This window comes from Terrapene carolina, unplaced genomic scaffold, assembly GCF_002925995.2.
Source record: "Terrapene carolina triunguis isolate 2854851 unplaced genomic scaffold, T_m_triunguis-2.0 Scaffold210, whole genome shotgun sequence".
NCBI classification, from domain to species: Eukaryota; Metazoa; Chordata; order Testudines; family Emydidae; genus Terrapene; species Terrapene triunguis.
Window position 1 is genome coordinate 20,882,209 of NW_020664561.1, and position 21,431 is coordinate 20,903,639.

At 41.5% G+C, this 21,431-nt stretch overlaps 1 pseudogene; it reads right to left on the reverse strand.

The window, feature by feature from the left end:
- Positions 1 to 7,814, reverse strand: part of LOC112115284 — a 14,660-nt pseudogene extending 6,846 nt beyond the window's left edge.
- Positions 7,815 to 21,431: the final 13,617 nt, after the last annotated feature.

Consider the following 21,431-nt stretch of genomic DNA (forward strand, 5'->3'; position numbering starts at 1 on the left):
GAGAGAAGGGGGCTGCCAGGGCTACAGCAGGGGCGCTGCCACGCGGCCCCTCCTGCTGTGCCGCCTCCTGCCGCCTGCCGCGAGGGCTCCGCTCCGGTCGGCGGGGAGGGAAGGAAGAGGACTGCCCTGCAGGGTGATCTGGTTCTCCGCGCCACCGCCCCCTACAGGCGGCCGGAGCGGAACAAAAAAAAAAGGTGGCCGTGCCGCCCTAGGATTGGGCAGAATGCCGCCTCAAACAATCTGCCGCCCCAAGCACCAGCTTGCTCAGCTGGTGCCTGGAGCCGGCCCTGCCCCTGGTAAGTGGATCTGATTTTGTGAATTTCTGAAGCAAGTTGTTGGGGCAGGAGAGTTGCAGAAAGCAGGCTTGTCTCCCACTGCATGCCTAGTCTGAGCGGCAGAACAGGCTGTTGATAGACTCCTTCAGTTCACGGGCATCTCACTCAGAGATATCCAGGAAACTCTCATGGAGATACTGGGCAATCCACTGGCACAGGTTACTTGGGTAATTTTCCTGTGCCACTGTGCCATCACGGGGGGAGAGGAGAACGGGACCATTGCTGCACACAGACGAGCCACATAGGGGCCAGGGCGGAAGCCTCAGGCTTGAAGAAGACCCTCCCTTGATTCCCTGCTCACCCTTAGCAGCGAGATATCTTCCATAATGATCACATCCTGTGGAAAGTGTGGGGGTAGGAATGATTATCAGGCCCCCCCTACAGTGCTGGCTGTATCCAAGAGCCACGTGCCCAGCATACAGTGATTTACCCTGCCCCTGCGGCTACTCATCATTTTGGGGGTCTTGTGGCTTATGTGTGCTTGCCTGGGGTCAGCCAGTTAGTGACAGGTGTGTGAGTACTGGCTGTGTTTTAAACCACTGAATCAGTGTTGTTTGTGTTGCAGACAAAGAGCCTCCCTCTTTGTTATTGGCGGCAGAATGGCTGCGCAGAATTAGAAAGTGGCCGAGAAGAACTAAGGAGGACTTTCTCCGTGAGGTTATGATGCACTCCGCCATCGAGAAAAAGGAATTGAAGGAGTGGCAGGACAGCAAGAAGAGGGACCAAAAGGAGAATGCAGCCCACCAGAAAGAAGCCACAGAGCACCTTTTAAACGTTTTGGAGCGCCAAGTGGACATACTCCAGGTGATACTAGCTCTTCAAACGGAGCAGCTCCATGCCCACCCTCTCCTGCAGCCTCTGTCGCAAAACTCAGCCTCCCCCACCCCACCGCCAACACACTCTTATCAACCTACTAGCTCCACTCTCTACCCGCCGCATTCCACTTCTCCCTCCTCACAGTCCAGCAGTGTGGACTCTCACTACACACTGCACTCAACACCCATCCCTCTGCAGTTTGGCCCGGCTGAAGTACAGCACCCGCTGCATTGTACTGCAAAGGAGAAGGTTGGTTATGATCCCTGGACATACACAAATCTGTAGCCATTCCAGGACCCCTCCGCCTCTTGAGGCCTTCCCTTCCCCCATCCCCCTCCCTGTGATGTATTTTTTCATTTGACTCTCTCCTCTGGTTGTTGTCTTTTAATAAAAGAATTGTGTTGGTTTGAAAGCAATCTTTATTCTATTAAGTGAAAGCAAAAAGAGCACTGCAAAGCAACATAAAAGTATGTTAAGGCCCCTTCTTGCATCATGTGCACCAATCACCTCCTAGCATTACAAGCACTGCACTCCCAAGCATAGCAATAAATATTTGTGGCTTTCAGCTTCAAATTGCTGTCTCAAGGCATCCCTGATCCTTATGGCCCCGTGCTGTACCCCGCTAATAGCCCTGGTCTCTGGCTGTTCAAACTCAGCCTCCAGGCACTGAGCCTCTGCGGTCCAGTCCTGAATGAAGCTTTCACCCTTCCCTTCACAAATATTATGGAGCGTACAGCACACGGCTATAAGCATAGGAATATTGTCATCAGTCATGTCCCATAGAGGCAGCGCCAGCAGGCTTTTAAGTGGCCAAATGCACACTCAACAGTCATTCTGCACTTGCTCAGCCTGTTGTTGAACCCCTCCTTGCTGCTGTCAAGTTGCCCCATGTATTGCTTCATAAGCCACGGCATTAAGGGGTAGGCAGGGTCTCCCAGGATCACAATGGGCATTTCAACTTCCCTATGGTGATCTTCTGGTCCAGGAAGAAAGTCCCTGCTTGCAGCTTCCTGAACAGGCCAGTGTTCCGAAAGATGCATGCGTCATGCACCTTTCCAGACCATCCAGCGTTAATATCTGTGAAATGCCCACAGTGATCCACAAGCGCCTGGAGAACCATTGAGAAATACCCCTTGTGATTAATGTACTCGGTGGCTAGGTGGTCTGGTGCCAGAATTGGAATGTGCGTGTCATCTATCGCCCTGCCACAGTTAGGGAAGCCCATTTATGCAAAGCCATCCACAATGTCACGCACGTTGTCCAGAGTCACGGTCTTTCAAAGCAGGATGCAATTAATGGCCCTGCACGCTTCCATCAACATGACTCCAACGGTCGACTTTCCCACTCTGAACTGGTTACCGACCGATTGGTAGCAGTCTGGAGTAGCCAGCATCCACAGTGCAATCGCCACATGCTTCTCCAATGATAGGGCAGCTCTCATTCACATGTCCTTGCACCACAGGGCTGGCGCAAGCTCATCACACAGTCCTATGAATGTGGCTTTCCTCATGCGAAAGTTCTGCCCAAAAGCAGTGTTCCACTATGGTCAGCACCTCTGTGAATGCCACAAGCAATTTCATGTCGTAGCTACTGCACGTGGTGAGATCACTGTCGCACTCCTTTTGCCTTTGTAGTTTAACGAATAACTCCACTTCCACTCATGACATGTTGGTCAGAGCGAGCAGCATACTGGTCAGCAGTTCAGGATCCATTCCTGCAGCCCGAAGAAGCAGGGCACGCAGTACACAAACCGTTGAAAGATGACGCCAAATGCAGATGAAAGCACAGGGGTTGCTGGGATGTGAAGCAATGCATCATGGGGCACTGGGACAGGACCCAGGATGCCCCGCAACCCCCTCCGCCTTCCCACAGCTCTTAGCGGCAAAAGAGAAAGAGGTGCTCTGTGGGATAGCTGCCCAGAGTGCACCACTCCGAATAGCACTGCAAGTGCCGCAAGTGTGAACACGCTATTATGCAGGCAGCTGTCAGTGTGAACACACAACAGCGGTTTTCCTTCTGCACTCTCTGAGCGGCGCTGTAACTGCCGGTGCTGTAACTTTGCTGGGTAGATGTGCCCTAAGAATTACGTAGCCAAGTTAGAGGTCTTCAAGTCACCAGAGCCTGATGAAATACATCCTAGAATACTCAGGGAGCTGACTGAGGAGATATCTGAGCCATTAGGATTATGTTTGAAAAGTCATGGAAAATGGGAGAGATTCCAGAGAACTGAAAAAAGGCAAATATAGTGCCAATTTCTAAAAAGGAGAATAAGGATAATCCAGGGAATTACAGACCAGTCATTTTAACTTCAGAACCCAGACAGATAATGGAGCAAATAATTAAGCAATCAATTTGCAAACACCTAGAAGATAATAAGTAACAGCATGGATTTATCAAGAACAAATCATGTCAAATCAATCTAATAACTTTCTTTGACAGGGTAACAAGCCTTGTGGATGGGGGGAAGTGGTATATGGTATATCTTGAGTTTAGTAAGGCTTTTGATACTGTCTCACGTGATCTTCTAATAAACAAACTAGGGAAACACATCTAGATGGAACTATTGTAAGGTGGGTGCATAACTGGTTAGAAAACCGTTCCCAGAGAGTAGTTATCAATGACTCACAGTGAAGCTGGAAGGGCATATCAAGTGGGGTTTGCAGGGATCAGTTTTGGGTCTGGTTCTGTTTAATATCTTCATCAATGATTTAGACACTGGCATAGAGAGTGTACACTTATAAAATTTGCGGACGATACCAAGCTAGGAGGGGTTGCAAGTGCTTCAGAGGATAGGAACAAAATTCATAATGATCTGGACAAACTGGAGAAATTATCTGCAGTAAACAGGATGAAATTCAGTAAGGACAAATGCAAAGTACTCCACTCAGGAAGGAACAATCAGTTGCACACATACAAAATGGGAAATGACTGCCTAGGGAGGAGTACTGCAGTAAGGGATCTGGGGGCCATAGTAGATCACAAGCTAAATATGAGTCAACATTGTAACACTTTTGAAGGAAGGAAGGAAGGAAGGAAAAAAAGAAAGAAAGAAAGAAAAAGAAAGAAAGAAAGAAAGAAAGAAAGAAAATCATTGTGGGATGTATTAGCAGGAGTGTTGTAAGTAATACACAAGAAGTAATGACATGCTGAGTAGGCCTCAACTGGAGTATTGTGTCCAGTTCTGGGCGCCACATTTCAGGAGAAATATGGACAAATCGAAGAAAGTCCAGAGAAAAGCAACAAAAATGATTAAAGGTCTAGAAAACATGAGCTATGAGGAAAGATTGAAAAACGTGTTTGTTTAGTCTGAAGAAGAGAAGACTGAGGGGGCGAAATGATAACATTGTAGCAAGGCCAATTTAGGTTGGACATTAGGAAAAACTTTTTGTCAGGGTAGTTAAGCACTGGAACAAATTGCCTAGAGAGGTTGTTGAATAGCTGTCATTGGAGATTTTAAGAGCAGGTCAGACGAACACCTACCAGGGATGGTCTAGAATACTTAGTCTGCCTTGAGTGCTAGGGAATGGACTAGAAAACCTCTTGAGGTCCCTTCCAGTCCTAAGATTCTATGCAGTCTGAGCAATCATGAGGCAAGGAGTTTCAGGTTGCAAGATGAACTGGGTGAAGTTCATAGATTTTCCAACTGAATGCTTTGAGACAAAGACTCCAGAAAGAAGAAAGGGAGACCCAGTGTGTGGTCAAGTGGAGCAGACAACGAATAGGGAATCAAGAGACCTGGATTTTGTTGCCATATCTGCTAATGACCTGCAGTGTGACCTTAGGCAAGTCACTTTGTGCCTCTGTTTCCCCTCCCACACTTTGTCTCTTTAGATTGTAAGCTCTTTGAACCAGAGACTGTCTTACTACGTGTTTGTACAGAGCTAAAGGTATGCTAATGGTATTCAGTGGAAAGCTGCTTGATAGAAAAACAACATTCATATAACTCTTTAAACACTGCCCCATTATCAAACCCCTTTGCTTTGCCCAATCTACCTTAAATTAACAATCAAACCTTCCTTAAACTTGGCCTCTTCTTCCCCTTCCCCTCATTTCTGTCTGGCTTTCTCTTTTTTTCCCATTTATCAAACTTCTGATGCCCACATATTACACTGGTTAGAAAAATCTTAAGTTAAATCTTCCCTGCTGAGCTACAGTGCTTTTATCAACTCCAGAGCAGAAGAAATCCTGATAATTATACTCCAACCACCATCTTCCTGTGGAAGTATTTGCAAGTTTCCCTGGAGCAAAAGGGATATGTTTCCATAAACCAGATTGATAGAACCTCCGTCCGGTCTAAATTGCAGTTTACAGTATTTAAGAGAAGGCACAGAGCCCAATGTCAGATTCCATTCAGGTCATAGCTTTGATGAAAAGAAATTGACAAGGCATGTTCTGAAGAGACTATAACTACTGGGTAGATGAGTTTGTTATAATGCCCCATAGACATGATTGAATAGAGATAAATAGAATCAAACTAGCTTATTAATGGAATTTTATTTTAAATGCTGCTGAGAAAAAACAATTTACAGAAAATATGTACCTTGTTAAACCAATTTCCGGCTAAGGTTATATTCAGTCTAATTCTCTTAGCATGTAGGGAATTTACTGACTCGTAAGGAGGTAAAGTATATTTATCTCCTCACCTGTTTTAAAACAGAATGCCTGCCTTTACTCTCTGTTTAAGCAGCAAGACTTGCATGGCTACTCTAACATTGGTTTAGTATGCAGGAATGTTGTCTAAACAAATGGCGGACCACAGTATAATGTAGAGAGGCTGAGATTTTTCAAAGCCTCCTAATGGGAACTGTGCACCCAAATCCTCTAGATGTTTTTGAAAAGCTCATCCAGCATAACTAGTTCTTAGTGGATAAGCCAAAAAGCATCTGAGGTTTGCTGGCAGGGATACACCCAAGCAGATGTTTTTGGACTAATGATAATACCCTTATCCTATCTCCAATTTGTTTTAGAGATTACATTAAATGTTCCTGAACCAATTATGTCTGACAGAAAAATTGCTGTGTCTAAAGCTCTATAAAAGGGTGGGGGAGAGTTCATAGTCATTCAAGTTAAGCTAAAATCCCTTGCCATCTAAATAGGATGATATTGTGGATACTTGTGAATGCTCCTGTTTCTGTATAAACTTGTTAGATATGTTATCTTCCCTGGTACTTTTAATATTTATTACTATATTATATTATTGCATCTTATTGTAAGAAATTCTTTCTTCAGTAAATTAACAGGGGAGTTGTTAAATAAAAGCTGATTTTTTTCTCATTTTTTAAACTTTTTAGCACTGTTATGAAAAGCTAAAATATCATATTGTGTATACTGTGATGTATGTTATAGACTCTCCATCAGGCGTTATAGCCTCTCCATCACACCCTGCGAGTCTAAAAGCACCTCTACTGAGATTCATAAATCTATCCTGTTTCTGTTGGCCCTGATCAGTATCTATGACAGGAGTTGCCAAACTTACTGACCCTCCGAGCCGCATACAATAATCTTCAGAAGTTCAAGAACTGCAAGACACACACAACCTGCTCCACAGGGCAGCACCTACCGAGGTGCGGGGCTTTTTCCCCGATGCCTCCCTCCCCCCCCCGGGCTAAAGCCTTTACTCCCACCACCCTGCCACAGGGCAGAATCTCCTGCTCCCACCAACTCACCCCTAGCTCCCCCCTACCCAGTCTTGTAGGTGGAAAATGGGAGGAGTATGTGGGGAGCTCTGGGAGCTGCACTTTAAGTGTAAAAGACCTGCCTGCAGCTCACAAGCCACAGTTTGGCCATGCTTGATATATGACCATTTCTCTGACACATCCTGGATGGCCTGATGCCAGTTCAAGCTCAACATGGTCAACGTTTCTTATTTTCTCTCCCAATGTCTCTCTGCCTATGACATTCTATGTTACTGTGGACAATGTAGACTCATAGGAATAATCTTCAACTCCTCCCTCTCCTTTCTCCACACATCCTGAAAATCTAGCCTTTCCTTTTCCATCTCAATAATCCACCTCCTCCTCAATCTCTACCTCCTACTCCATGACATCAATTATCCTCACTCTGTCCAAAATACTACTGCAAAGATTATCTTCTGCATTACTTATTCCCCTCTCAAGGCTCCCCATTGCCTACCATTCTGAGTCCTTGCCCTCAAGGTCCTGCCAGCACCTCCCAGCCAACATTTCAGATCTCTTACTGTGTCTTCCTTCCTCTCCAATGATACCAGATTCAATGCCACATTTTCTTTCCTTCTCCCACTCACATCTCCATTTTGACTTCAGTACCCACAGTGCATAAAGTCATACACATGAGTAGGTGTTTGCAGGCTCAGGGCCAAAGTTAATGACTTTTTTCTGTGTAATTTTATATTTTTTTTGGTGGCTAAAAGGTTTGATTATCAAAACTTTCCCTCCTTCTCCTTTTCACATGATTTATTCCTTTTATTTAAATTTGGCTACTTACTCTCATGTGCCATTCATTGATCAGAGTTTCAACAAAGACAATACTGACCGTAAGCTTAGTAACTAGGGCATTGCTCTGGAAAGTCCTCCACATGCATAAACCCCAGTGATTTACAAAATCAGGCTCCAGTCTCTTCTGGGGTATTCACTCCCTCACCTGCACTCCAGTGAGTATGCGTGACATTAGGTGGTGCTTCATCATTGTCATTGAACTTACAGAATGGTAGAAGTTCCCTGTGTTTTCTGCCCAAGAGACTCTTCTGTAAAGAAAACTATCAATCTTTATGTCAATGGAAGACACACTGTTATCAACAGGGGTGCAGTGATGCCTTTAATATAGGAAAATTTCAACTAACTCTCTCCAGCAAATACACTGTTGTTCTTCTTGATGATGCTTGCTACTAGAGCATCGATTGGCGAGGAACAGACACATCTTAGTTCTGTAATTAACCAACAATTTGCACAATGATGAAAAGAGTAATTCAGGACTTATTGATGCATTAAATTCTAAGGAATGTTTGGGAATGTAATGGGTATTTTACAAGATGGCCACAACAAGATAATAGGATAGCAATTAACTTTCTATTTAGGAGCCCAATCCTACAAACCTTTAGTTACTCAAGTAAGTGGTTGAACCTCAATTTAAGTCAACATGACACCATATTTTAATTAAGTGTAACTGTCAAAGGCACCTATTGGAAGTTAATTTCCAATCTCTATGGAAATTATATGTAGAGGCTCAGATGTATAGTTCCTGGAGAGTATGAAAAATATACATGTATGTTATGTATTAATGGAAAAAGACTGGGGGGGGTAGGGAGGGGGTTTTCGCACTGTTGATTTTTTAAAAGACAATAAACAGTACTTTGCATAGGTGGAAAGCTGTCCTTTTTGCTCATGATTTTGTGATTTTGCATAACCCTAATTCTCTTTCCTCGTGGTTCTGCTATACCATTTTGGAACTTGCATGCACCAAGTGAGAAGCATACCCAAGGCTACTTCTTAGCCAGCAGGTGGTGCCAAAGTAATAGGTATTCCATAGTATAGCTCCATACTGTGGGAGTTCAAAGCATCACTAGCACAATCTCCAGGATTTGGCCTGTGCCACATTCTTAGCATGCCTAGCATGCTGTCTGCTGTTTAACATTTATATAGAATTCCAACAACTGGAAACCCTCTTGATTCAGCTGACATTTTGACAAATTCTGCTGCTGCAGCTCAGTCAGGGATTGTTATAGATTTGATAGGACACCTAAAGTGTCTACAAATTTTACATGTGGTTCAACACACTTAAAAAAAAATCTATCCCAGTAGTACTTCAACATTTTCAGCACTCTCATGAAAGAAGTTACCTTAATAAATGGTACTTAAGAAAGAGATAACGGTTACTTTAGATTAGCAAATTTTATTAAATAGACCAGCTTGAGGCAGAAAGTAGATTGGCTTTTTTTGCTGCAGTTGCAAATTTAAGAGTATCTCATTCACAATATAGAGAAAGACAGTCTTGTGGGTAAGACATGATTCTGGGATTCGGAGGATGTGGTTTCTATTCGTCACTGCAGTAAACTACCTGTGTGACCTACAGTAATTCACCCAGTCTCTGTGCCTAGACTTGGAACCTCAGCAATTTCCAGCGCTAATCCCATATGATTGGTTTTCCAAAACAATCTGTTCAAAATGCTTCCTTGTCCATTGGTCACACTATTTAAAGTTCACTTGCTCCCCTTGCCTTGCATATCAAGTTCAAGCATCTTGTTCTTGCTTTCAAGAACAAGTTCACCTTCCCTCTACCCTGGTCCACATACCTAATTTTGTCTCTTGTCCTGTTCCCCTCTACTTCTTCCATCTCACCAACACTTTGACATCCCTTACTCCCACATGCCTCCCCACGTCTTTGCCTATGCCATGCTGCCCTTATGTGTTAGCTCATAGACTTTAAGGTCAGAAGGGACCATTATGATTGTCTAGTCCGACCTCCTGCACAACGCAGGCCACAGAATCTCACTCACCCACTCCTATAATAAAACCCTAACCTATGTCTGAGCTATTGAAGTCCTCAAATCATGGTTTAAAGGCTTCAAGGTGCAGAGAATACTCCAGCAAGTGGTCCGTGCCCCACGCTGCAGAGGAAGGCGAAAAAAACCCAGGGCCTCTGCCAATCTGCCCTGGAGGAAAATTCCTTCCTGACCCCAAATATGGCGAACATGTGGGCAAGACTCACCAGCCAGACACCCAGGAAAGAATTCTCTGTAGTAACTCAGATCCCATCTAACATCCCATCACAGGCCATTGGGCATATTTACCGCTAATAGCCAAAGATCAATTAATTGCCAAAATTAGGCAATCCCATCATACCATCCCCTCCATAAACTTATCAGGCTTAGTTTTGAAGCCAGATATGTCTTTTGCCCCCTCTGCTCCCCTTGGAAGGCTGTTTCAGAATTTCACTCCTCTGATGGTTAGAAACCTTCGTCTAATTTCAAGTCTAAACTTCCTGATGGCCAGTTTATATCCATTTGTTCTTGTGGCCACATTGGTACTGAGCTTAAATAATTCCTCTCCCTCCCTGGTATTTATCCCTCTGATATATTTATAGAGAGCAATCATATCTCCCCTCAGCCTTCTTTTGGTTAGGCTAAACAAGCCAAGCTCTTATGCATGGAACATCCTCTCAATGCCTATTCACAACACCACCATCCTGTCCTTGTTCATCTGAAATGGAGTTAATGCTGATTTACACCTATCTGATTTAAACAAGATCAGAATTGGGATAAATGTGTGTGCTGTTGAGCAAACACAGGACTCATCTTCCAAAACAGTTTCCATTACACTAGCCACATTTTTATCATTCTAAGCAACCATCCAAACAGAAATAGGATGGTTGAACTGTACGCTCCTGCTGCTTGTAATATTGGCATCTTTGGGACAGCACTCTTTTAATCCCTGTGAGGTCTTATTCTAGGCCCACTGAAGTCAACAGAAGTTTTGTCATTGATTTCAATGGGCAAAAGATCAGGCCCATGAAGTGTAATTTAAAAATGTACCCAAGAATATTCCTTTTGTAACTACAGGCTGTAGCAAAAGACATTCATATATTTCTGTATAAAAACAGAAATAGATTTATATGGCTCAGCTGAAAAAAAGGCATTAAAACTGCACAGCATGGATATAAGAAACTTAAGTCTGATATTCATCATATAATTAGCTTAACAGCTAGAATTCATATTTCAGCAGCAGTAAATGTTTTCTCATTCTTGGACTTCATCTCCAGTAACACAGTCAGCATCTTAAAACAATTAAGAAACTTGGGTCGAACAAATCTGCTAGCTTCTCAGCACTTATTTTTTGGACTCAATGCATCACCACTGTTTGTTTCTCAATGCTTTATTGTTTAATAATCTTTCTTCACAGATGGTGACATACAAATTATATTTGTCCAATAAATAGTGCTTGGAATGCAAATTTAAAAGTGAATTAATCAGATTTATGGAAGGCGGCAATGAGAGCATATGTAAAGGACACACAGAAGTGCCAAAGAAACTTCTAGTCTCAACCCACCTCTTCTGGCTTTTTGATTCCAAAGCAGGTGGGGAATCATCCAAGCAGATTGCATCTCATTGTTAACTCAATCTCATCAACTGCTTTCATTCAATTAGGAGTAGGTCTTGTCAGTCTAGGTAATTATTTTAAGGAAAATCTAAGTCTTCATTCTGGTGTTTGGGAAGTAAAAACTTTCAGAAGGAATACAGATACTGCAGGAACTGTTTTTCTTTAATACAGTGACATTCAATGTTGTTTCTTCTGGTCAGCATTTTCCCGCACATACTCAGGAATTTATTCAAAGGAAAGAAAGTGTTTACGTAGATTTTAACATCAAGAAGAAAAGTTGCTTTATTTCCATAGATGCAACTACATTTGTACATGTCTTGTATGTCCATTATGTGTGCAAAGAGCTTATAGAAGCTAAGTCAAAGAGAAGAGTTTTGCATTTAGTTCTGAATAATAGCAACTTTGCTGGCCATGTTTGCCTCTTAAAGGATTGAGTTCTATTTGATATGTCCTGTATCCTGTGCTTACGAGCTTTCCCTGAATGGTCTGCTGTTTAACAGTTTCAGTGCAACATTGAATCAACATCAGTGGAAGTTCTTCTTATACTAGGTAGCACAGTTCAGGGCAACTGCACCTGTATTCCCCCTCATGGTACACCAAGGGCATCCACACTAGACTCCTGGCTCCTCAGCCATCCCCTTTCTTTGGGCAGAGACCCACATCTCTTTCCCTCCTGACCGGGGTTTCTTCCAGACTGAACAGTTCCCTGCTGATATTGTGATAACCCCAGCAAGTCAGACTGCCTCAGCAGTCCAGCATCTGCAGTTTGCTTTCTCTTTGATGTCTTAATCACTAGCAGTTGTAAGTTACCACACAGCCCTGCATAAGCAAGCACATTTATTCTTAAGGAGAAAGTGTTACAGAGAAAACATATTAAAAACAAATAAAAGCTCCTATACACATGCTAAAAACTTACCAGAGATCATGCATCAGTCTTATGGGGCCTTAGTGAGCCAAAGGCCAAAGGATTGGGGACCCCCTTTGATAGAAGGATGTGCCTCTTTGCTGGATCAGAAAGAAGGCCCTGAGTCAGTTTCAACTCAGGCTACATATCCAAAAGTCCTTTCTTTGTCTGTTGGTTGCTGGAAAAGCCACTTTGAACCAGTATATGTGAGCTCCCCAGGTGGTGGTATTGCTCTGCAGGTGTTACTATCTGAGTGAATTTACCTAATCACCCCCCACTGTTCTTAGTTCCTGAAGGACAGTCACCCTCCTCCATGGAATTACATACAATCCCTGGCCCACAGTGGTACACAACTTAGTACGGTAAAATCTCCCAATCTGACACACAAGGCACATGGAAAGGGGCCCACAGCATATCAGATTCAGCTGTTAGTGTAGTGTTGGGATGTTCAGTTAAGCCACTGCTGCCTCTGGAAAATGGTCCCTGAAAATGCTGCCAATATTTTAATATGGCACATTGCTTCACACAACTTGTTGCTTCCTTAGCCCATGATAACCCCTGTGTTCCAGGGTGCATGTGTTTGTAGATGGAGAAAGGAAGGGGAAAGAACTGGGGAATCTCTTCATTTGTTTTTCCATTTAACCAAAAATCCAGGACCATAATCAACACACTGCTGGGTAAACAAATGCATATTAGGTGTCTTTGACTGGAAATGTTAATACACTGTTCCCAAAAATGACTTCATATACTGACAAGTATCGCACAGTTTTAAATCGGTGTAACTGGAGGAAGGCAGGAAGTGAAGAGCTAATATGTGGAGCATTTTTAATAGGGAGAGAGACAGAGTGGCATTAATATTTGGAAAGGGGAAAAGTGGCAGTGGCATCATCCTCTGTGAAAACTTTTCAAAAATACCTGACATCTGATAGGGACACAGAGTCTTGTTGATGCCTATTCGCAAAGGATTCACTACTCTGAGTCAGCAACTCCTAATAAGCCTGACAAACTCACTGTACCTAACGGATTGTTTTCCTAGTATCTATCCATAAAGACTGTCATGTGAGATCTTAAACGAAAGCCAGGATCATGCCGGTCATTAATATCATTGCATGAGACATATATGGATGATATTTAAGGAGTTGTGTATATGTACTGAAAAATATATGAAAATATATCCTGAAATCTGTATTAAGGAGTGCTGACAAAAGGATTTCTTCCAGACAGGCAATGAAAGGTGTATCTTTCTGTCAAATGTAAATTAATCATGGTAAGCCAAATCTGCTTGGAGTAAACAGGGGGATCGGAAGATACTGGAGACTAAACCACAGTGGTTGTCCTGTCTCTGGGGTGCAAAGACAATGAATTTGGGGATATAAGCAGAAGGCAAAAAGAGCATCATTGTAACCTTCACAGAGGAAGCAAAATGGACATTGCTTTTTGCATTCGTTAAAGTTGATTCATGGCCATGTGACCTAGTGACACTGGGAGGTGATCCATTTCCAAAGGAAAAACTTTGCTCTTTAAAAGCATTTTTATGAGCCTGAGCCCCAGGGATGAGTCAGCTTTGGCAGCAGTAATTTAGCAGGATCTTGAGAGGGATCAAGCTGGAGGAATTTTAGTAAGGAACTCCAGAGAATCCCAGTCCAGAACATTACTGGAGATGCTAAAAGATGCAAGTAGGAGGCAGGGAGCTGACACCTTCATTTAAAGGAGAGCCGCTGGAATAGTCCCTACAGAGAGGAGCTATTACACCCAGTTGATGGATGACATCCTAGAAACAAGACTGATGACCTACAGGTGATCTCTGATGGAAAAGTCAAATACACTTTCATTATCATTTATGTTTTTAAAATATTACTGAGAATTTCTGGAATCACTGCCCAATTTGTAAATAACAGATGAAAGGGAAAATTACTACCCACCCACTGCACTGACTGACCCAGATTTGTGCCATGTTGTTGTATTATTCTGAGCAGTAGCTAGTGCAAAAAATTGCCTGTAAGGTTTGTACCGGTGGTGGGAAGAGAATAGTATCATCCGAGAGGAGGGTCTCTGAGCTGACTGGCATGCAAAGATCACTATGGATCATGGAGGCCAAGGATAATGGGATCCACTGTATACCTTACCATTGTTCGCAAAAGCAACAGCATGCTCTCTTACTAGCACCTTGCCAATGGCGGCATGTGCATACGAGAGCTAGGTGCTTCCCCACATTACCCCCACATTACTACCAGCACGGATGTTCAAATAGGTGGGGGAAACAGAAAGGATGAGTATCAGAGGGGTAGCCGTGTTAGTCTGAATCTGTAAAAAGCAACAGAGGGTCCTGTGGCACCTTTAAGACTAACAGAAGTATTGGGAGCATAAGCTTTCGTGGGTAAGAACCTCACTTCTTCAGATGCAAGAAAGGATGAGACTATCCCTGACTGCCTTTCCTTGCTCATAACCTCAGGCAAGACAGACAAATGTTACTCATACAACAGCTTAGATTCAGACAGAGAAGCCCACCAATGGAGACTGGATTTCTGAAAGGGGTAATGGGCTAGATAACTTCACCCCAAGGTTGCAGAGCCAGTTCGAATCCTGATTATATTGGTAGGAACAAAAATATTGTAACCATCCCCACCGCAGGGAGTGTCTGTGAGTGCTGCATTACACCAGAATCCTAGATGACTGGCAGTATGTAGGGTTACTACACACTCAGCAACCAGCTCTGTAGGCACTCCACCTAGTTTCTCCTCCTTACTGGTGGTCTTGCAAAGTCAGGCTTGAGATTAGAGCTGAGTGAATAATAAATAGGTCCAATTTTGTTGTCTTTTCTGCTTGCAAAACAGTTGCAAACAAAATACAAAAGTCTCGAGTTTGTTATGCAACATAGTGAGCACATTTCTTCGTGAGATGTTCCCCCCATATGAATATCCTGTTAATAGTACTTGGCAATTATTCCCAAATGTACACTGGTTTTGTTAGCTGTATGTGTTGCATGATATGGTCACCATTCCTTTATGTAACTCATCAATAAAGTGAAAATTGATCATTTCCATTAAAAGTCCAATAGGAACTTTTCTTGGGGTGAATGTTCAAGCTTATTAGAGAGCAAAATTAGCACAAATATTGTTGAATCAAAATTCGTTCTATTACATTTAATTAGGATCCATGGAACAATTTGAATCTACCATTTCCTCAGGTCGAGTTGCTGCTGTGTGGTATGCAACCTAGCACTGGATTAAATATAGGATTGAAGCTCTACAAAGCTGCTCTTTCAAAAATACACTAAAGTCACTTAAAATATTATTAAATTTACTGCAGACAAGTGTACTGGGATAGCTGCACATTGGTATATTTGTGTATTGGTGTAGTTCCACCGAAGCCATTAGAGCTATGCAGATTTACATCAGATGAGGATCTGTCCCATTGCTGGTAAATATTCATTGTCATTAGTGGGGGAGAGAAAAGGTCATCCTTTGAATCCTGCTTAAATTAATTCTTTGTGAAAAGATTTGAATTTGCATGCTTGATTTGAGTCTAAATTCTGATATTGTGATGAAAACCCTATTTCCTGTTTGCCCCAAAGTTGTTTTTCTCCTCAGTGGAAATGAGCTTCTTTGGAGTTTTATTATTTTCTTTGAAACCTGTTTTATTTTCAGTGTTCATGTAAAACAAGGACTCCTGTCATGCGCGATTCCATGAATGGTTTTCAGGGGAAAAACAAATACCTTTGGCTAATTATTTTTAAATCAAGTGAGTTTCCCGCAAGGAAAACACATGTGAAGCCAATGAACACTCACTAACTCCCTCTGTCCTTTTCAAAGTCACATGGATATAGGCAAAGGAGTGCTTTTAAAATGTTTATTTGATATCATGAAAGCAATAAAAGAAAAAGAATGAGGGATTCCCTAAATCTCACTATAAAGCCATATAATAAAAACCAAGAAAACATTTTAAATAAGTTGGAGCATAGTCTCTTCTCTTTTAGATATCAAACTCAAAGAGACAAATCAAAGCATGCATTTAGGGATATAATTTGCCCCACTGTGGTGATAAAAATCAGGGTAAAAAATGATAGTCTACTTTGGTATGAGGTCTGATATCTGTGTAAAACAAAATTTACATTGCAATGTGCCAGAAAGCATTTCTGTCTCCATCATGACTAAGATGATCTATTCCACCATATAGTTGGGTACATCCTCATTTATGGTTTCCCCTATCTGAACAATACAAGACAATGTAAATTATGGGAAGTTTATTAAACTGATGTTTCTAAACAAGGTGTGGTATGATTATGTGTTATGAACATCTCCACATACTACTAAAGAAAAATGCTCTTCTTCTTGCGTTGAAAAGAGATGGCTGTGAACCAAAACTCCAGATCTGAATAATCCTGATCTTTGGAGAAGTCTGGATTGTAAACTGGAACCAAATTTTACAGATGGATCTTATCTGTGAATTGGGATGAATTAAAAACCCAGATCCTACCATGCCATCCTCTGGGAAGCTTTGCATGCAGATCTAAATGTTCATTGCAGAATAGTTATGAATAAAGATCATACATAGAAACTCTACATTCCTCCTGTTGTAACAAATCTATGTGCTGTACACACACAGATGTCTTGGAAGTCATCTAACAGGCCTTGGGGCTAGAACCTAGGTCTGAAAAACAAAGGCCTGGTTCTCCTACTTGAACTAAAAGAGAAACGTCATTACTTTCCTGAAGAAGAGTAGCAGCAGCGGTAGAAAAAAAAATATCTACAGTAGATTAGCCACTTTCTGGCAGTTCATATACACCAAAACATCAGCCAATATATTTACCTGCTGGAGTACCTGCTAACAATTACATGTCATCAAGCAGAAGAGGAACATCATATGAATAGGACCACTCCCTAGCAGTATTAATGAAAGGAAAATAGGGTTGGCTCTATGTGAAGCAACACATGTGACACTCCAACCACTTGTGTCATCATCTATAAACATGAAAACTGGAGGCAAAATAGCAAGAGGGTCCTGGCTGAATCTAGGATTCAAATATTTTAACTACTCAAATATTTTAACTGCTACAGAAAAGAACCTTCCTCTATAGCTACCAAAGCTTTTGATAACCCTAGATTGTGATAGACAGCTATGCAATTTACCTTTATTTCCATTGATTCTTTATTTCCATTCAATAAACTTTCCTTTCTCTAAGCCAAATTCCAATTACTATTTATTTCTGTGAGCTATCTCCAAGAAGACCTCCAAGGAGAGGCTGAAGATAACTGACCCTCAACTTAAACCTAGCACAGGTTCTCAGTCACAGAGGTACATCTTCTAAGGTATTATTTATGCTTTAGCTGTTGTTGGATTGAAGCAAATGGAAAGCTGAAAGCTCCACAGTGAGTGCTGAGATTTGAGTGTTAATGATGGTAGACTACAGCAGAGCTGCTTGGGTGTAACTGAGAGCAGAATTTGATTGGGAAAATACACTGAAAACAAATCACAAGGAAATAAAATGGGATGATGGTTATAGCACCATTGACTACATAGGATCACACAAAAATGGTCAAATTCTAGACTTCATATTACTGTCACTGTGATCTATAATTCTAGGTCCTCATTCTATCCCCCTCCTCCCCATACACTCACAATCATGGGAGGGCTTCAGGGATATCACTGAGGGAAAAGTTTATCCTCAGGAGGAAAAAGTAATAGCACTGCAATAACCATGTACTAGGAAACTAGATAAACTGTTCATTTAGCAATACAATAAAAATAAAGCTTTAACAAAAATATCATTACCTGAAATGTAAAGATTAAGTAGGTTTCATTTGTATTTAGCTCTAAAGATGAACATTAATTCCATTGTAAAACTATATCTATATCTAGAGAGAGAAAGAGATCAACATTCATCTCTCCACTATACTGGTGCACACCCGTTTGATAGCAACTGAATTCACTTGTGTAAATGAGAGATGTGTTTGGACCTTAACTGACAACATTAACTGTAGTACCTTAGATTCTAGGTTATAATAAATAAAGTAGTTAAATCTATAATTCTAATCTTCATATGAATAGAGACACTGTCTATTAAGTTCACTACCAAATAGTCATGCATATAAGGATGATGGACAGCCTTATTCAACATTATGATCTGCAGGTACCATGAATGTTGAACCACTTGTGTTGCTCCATGTACATAAAAGCACTTTGGAATCATTACAATAAAGTCTGATATTTATAATATTAGCAAAATCAGAGTTGAAATATTGCATTACAAGCCTTGTATTTCTGGTACTTTTGGGCACCTCAGCAGCTTGCCTGGCCATTTTATTTTTGGAATACGTAACTAAAAATAGTTGACATTTTAGAGTGTTTCTATAGTAACAAAGAAAATGGCTTTACACAATAGAACTGTTCCAGCCGAGTTTAGTGTTGCCTTTAGATCGCCTACTCAAATCTCTGCCATAATACTACTCCTGTTTCCTCTACTTTAAAGAAGCATGATGTTATTGTGCCAGTCTGGGTCTTCTCCTGGTATGAAGGGGACATCCACATTTAGGGCATATTTGTGTACAATGTACGCAACAATTCCAGCCAGCAATGTAGAAGATGATATGAAACTATACTCACAAAAATAATCCCTGGGGCAGTTGCTTCCCTGCTGTTTTCCACTCCATCAGCACCAACACACATCCACAGTATCACAAGTCATGGACATAAAGCACAACCTCACTGTCTCAGCTCCCACACCAAGGGCCTGAGCCAATGCCCATTGAAATAAACAAAAAGACTGCCACTGACTTCAGTGGGCTCTGAAGTTGGCATCAGCCACACCTCTAACTCAATACACTGCAAACATTTAAAAAAGCCATCATGAGAGGAATAGTAATGTTTGGCACCCCTTAATGTTGTGACTGAAGTGGTCTCAAAACTCCGCACTAAATGTAAAGCAAATTTGGGGGTCACATTTCCCTTCCATCATTAATTGATGTATTTCTTTTTAGAGCTATAAGAGGTCCACTAACTTTATGCAATAAATATTCTTTAAAAGATATATGTCTAAAGTCATTCTCCAAATAAACATCCCTGCTACTTTAGTCCTGTTACTATTGGTACCTTGTTGCTTAGCATTACACACAATCATCTTTAAGGTAAAGACAGCAAATGCAGACATACAAACAAAGGATGCCTTCCTCCATGTAAATTCCTTTCTCCCCAGAGCTCAAAAAATCTCAAAGGAATAAAGAACCCATAAGCTTCTAAGTCAAATGTAAAATCCTTTCACTCAGAGAGACACAAACTTTTCACTTACAGCATTTTAAGCTTTTACCCTCTAACAAGTTTTACCTTTTCACCTCTAGTCTCTTTTAGTTGCAAGGAGGCCTCTCCTTGGCTTTTTATATTTCTTGTATTTTTTAAAATTGGAGTTCAATACATGTTTCATGTAGAACACACATCTGTCATGTGGTACTCTGCAATAGAAGCCCAAATGGAATCCAAGACAGGTGCTTCATTTTATCTGCAAATCAAACATTTAAAGACTTCTTACACTAAATTTTAGACCTTAGTCCATCCCGTGCTTTGCTGCACATTGGGCTACCTTACACTGAATACTAGTAGTATATATAGCCATGGTAGAGCTCAGTGTATTCTTCATGAGTAGAGTTGTGCCAAAATTTTATTTCACCAATACAAGTAATGCTCATTTTGGCCTTGAACTAAAGCCCATTGAAGTCAATGGAACTTTTTCCATTGTCTTCATTAGGTGGCCCTTTATTACCTATGCCTCTATTTAGGTGGCTAACAGACAAATACTATGATTGAACCATAAGAACTGTATTTTTGACCATTTTTTTAAAGATTCCATTATCTACCACAACTTTGGGACTCAAAACAAAAGACCAGAGTTTTGCTGCAGGCACCATACAGGACTTTAGATACTGCACCCCTTGGATAGGGGGTAACACACGTCTATTTGCACTTTCATCAAGCATTCTCCAGTCCACATTTGTGACAGGTAACATAGAGAAATAAGTAATATTTGTAACTTCATGAATTTGTTTGTTAAAAGAGCACAGAAGCACAAGACAGATGTATAATTTAATTTATCCAATAATAGCCATCCACTATTTAATGTATAACTTGCGATGGGAAAGATTTACTCCAGTTCAAGCACAAGCTATAGGGCTCAATAATGTTACCTTACACAGAGCTAGAGCATAACCTAATATCATGGGTCAGCAGTGCACACTGTATACATAAGAAGAGGAAGGGGCTTCCCTCGCTTGCTGGATGTAGTAATGCTGCCATATTTGGTATTGAGATACCCCAAGCCCTAGGCCACCTAACACTGACACTGCTTCCCACTGTTGTTATACAGCCTCCCTCCACCCCACTGTGACCCTTTGTGTGTTGCACGTTGTACACTTCAGCCAAGGGTTCTGTTACTTATGGGCTCTCAGTTGTACTGGTGGCAAGGGGTTGTCTGGGATCAGCTGACCAACGCAGCTCTCTCTGGGCACTGCATTCCAGACAGATGGTAGGTGCTCCAACTGTTCTGGCAGCGCAGTTTACATCTGGCACAGTGCCCTTGCACTGGGATAATGTTGAACTCCTACATAGAAAGGTTATTTGCATGACCACCCCTGTTGCAATGGATCTCCATCTCCACATAAATGTTGGTCCCAGCTCTGTCATTGGCCTAGTGCAGAACCTGGGAATATGCATGATTCTTTCTGTGCAAACAGCACAGTTGCAAGTTTCCTTCATCCCTGTGGGCATGTGGCTCATTTTCCTACACACTCTAACATACTTGTATAAGTACGGTCATGGTTTTGCCTATAGTAGTGAAAATATAATTCCCTTCACTGCAGGGATTTCTGGGTGAAATTCTATGGTCTATATTATGCAGGTCTGACTAAATTATCATAGTGATCCCTTCTGGATTTATAATCTTTGAATCTACATTAATGTTGAATAGTCACCATGGTTAAAAATTATCCCTCCCTCCATCCCACTGGGATATGCCATAAAAAATTCTCTGCCCAAGAAATATTTCTTTCTTTTTTTTTTTAAAGTCCCTACAAGAAAGGAATTTTTAGGGATTGAAAACCCTGTGTGAACATATTATTCAAACACAGCTTTGTGGGTCTGAAATTCATTTCACATGGGCCACAAGGATAGCCATTAAATTGTAACAATTTCCAGTCATACGAGGCATGATTTAAAGCAGACATATTTAAATTCAACATTTTTGGTTAGATTGTTGAAAAATTATCATCAACTGTTAAAGTTTTTCTGTGTAGTAACTTTTCTTCTAAAATCAGCAACGTA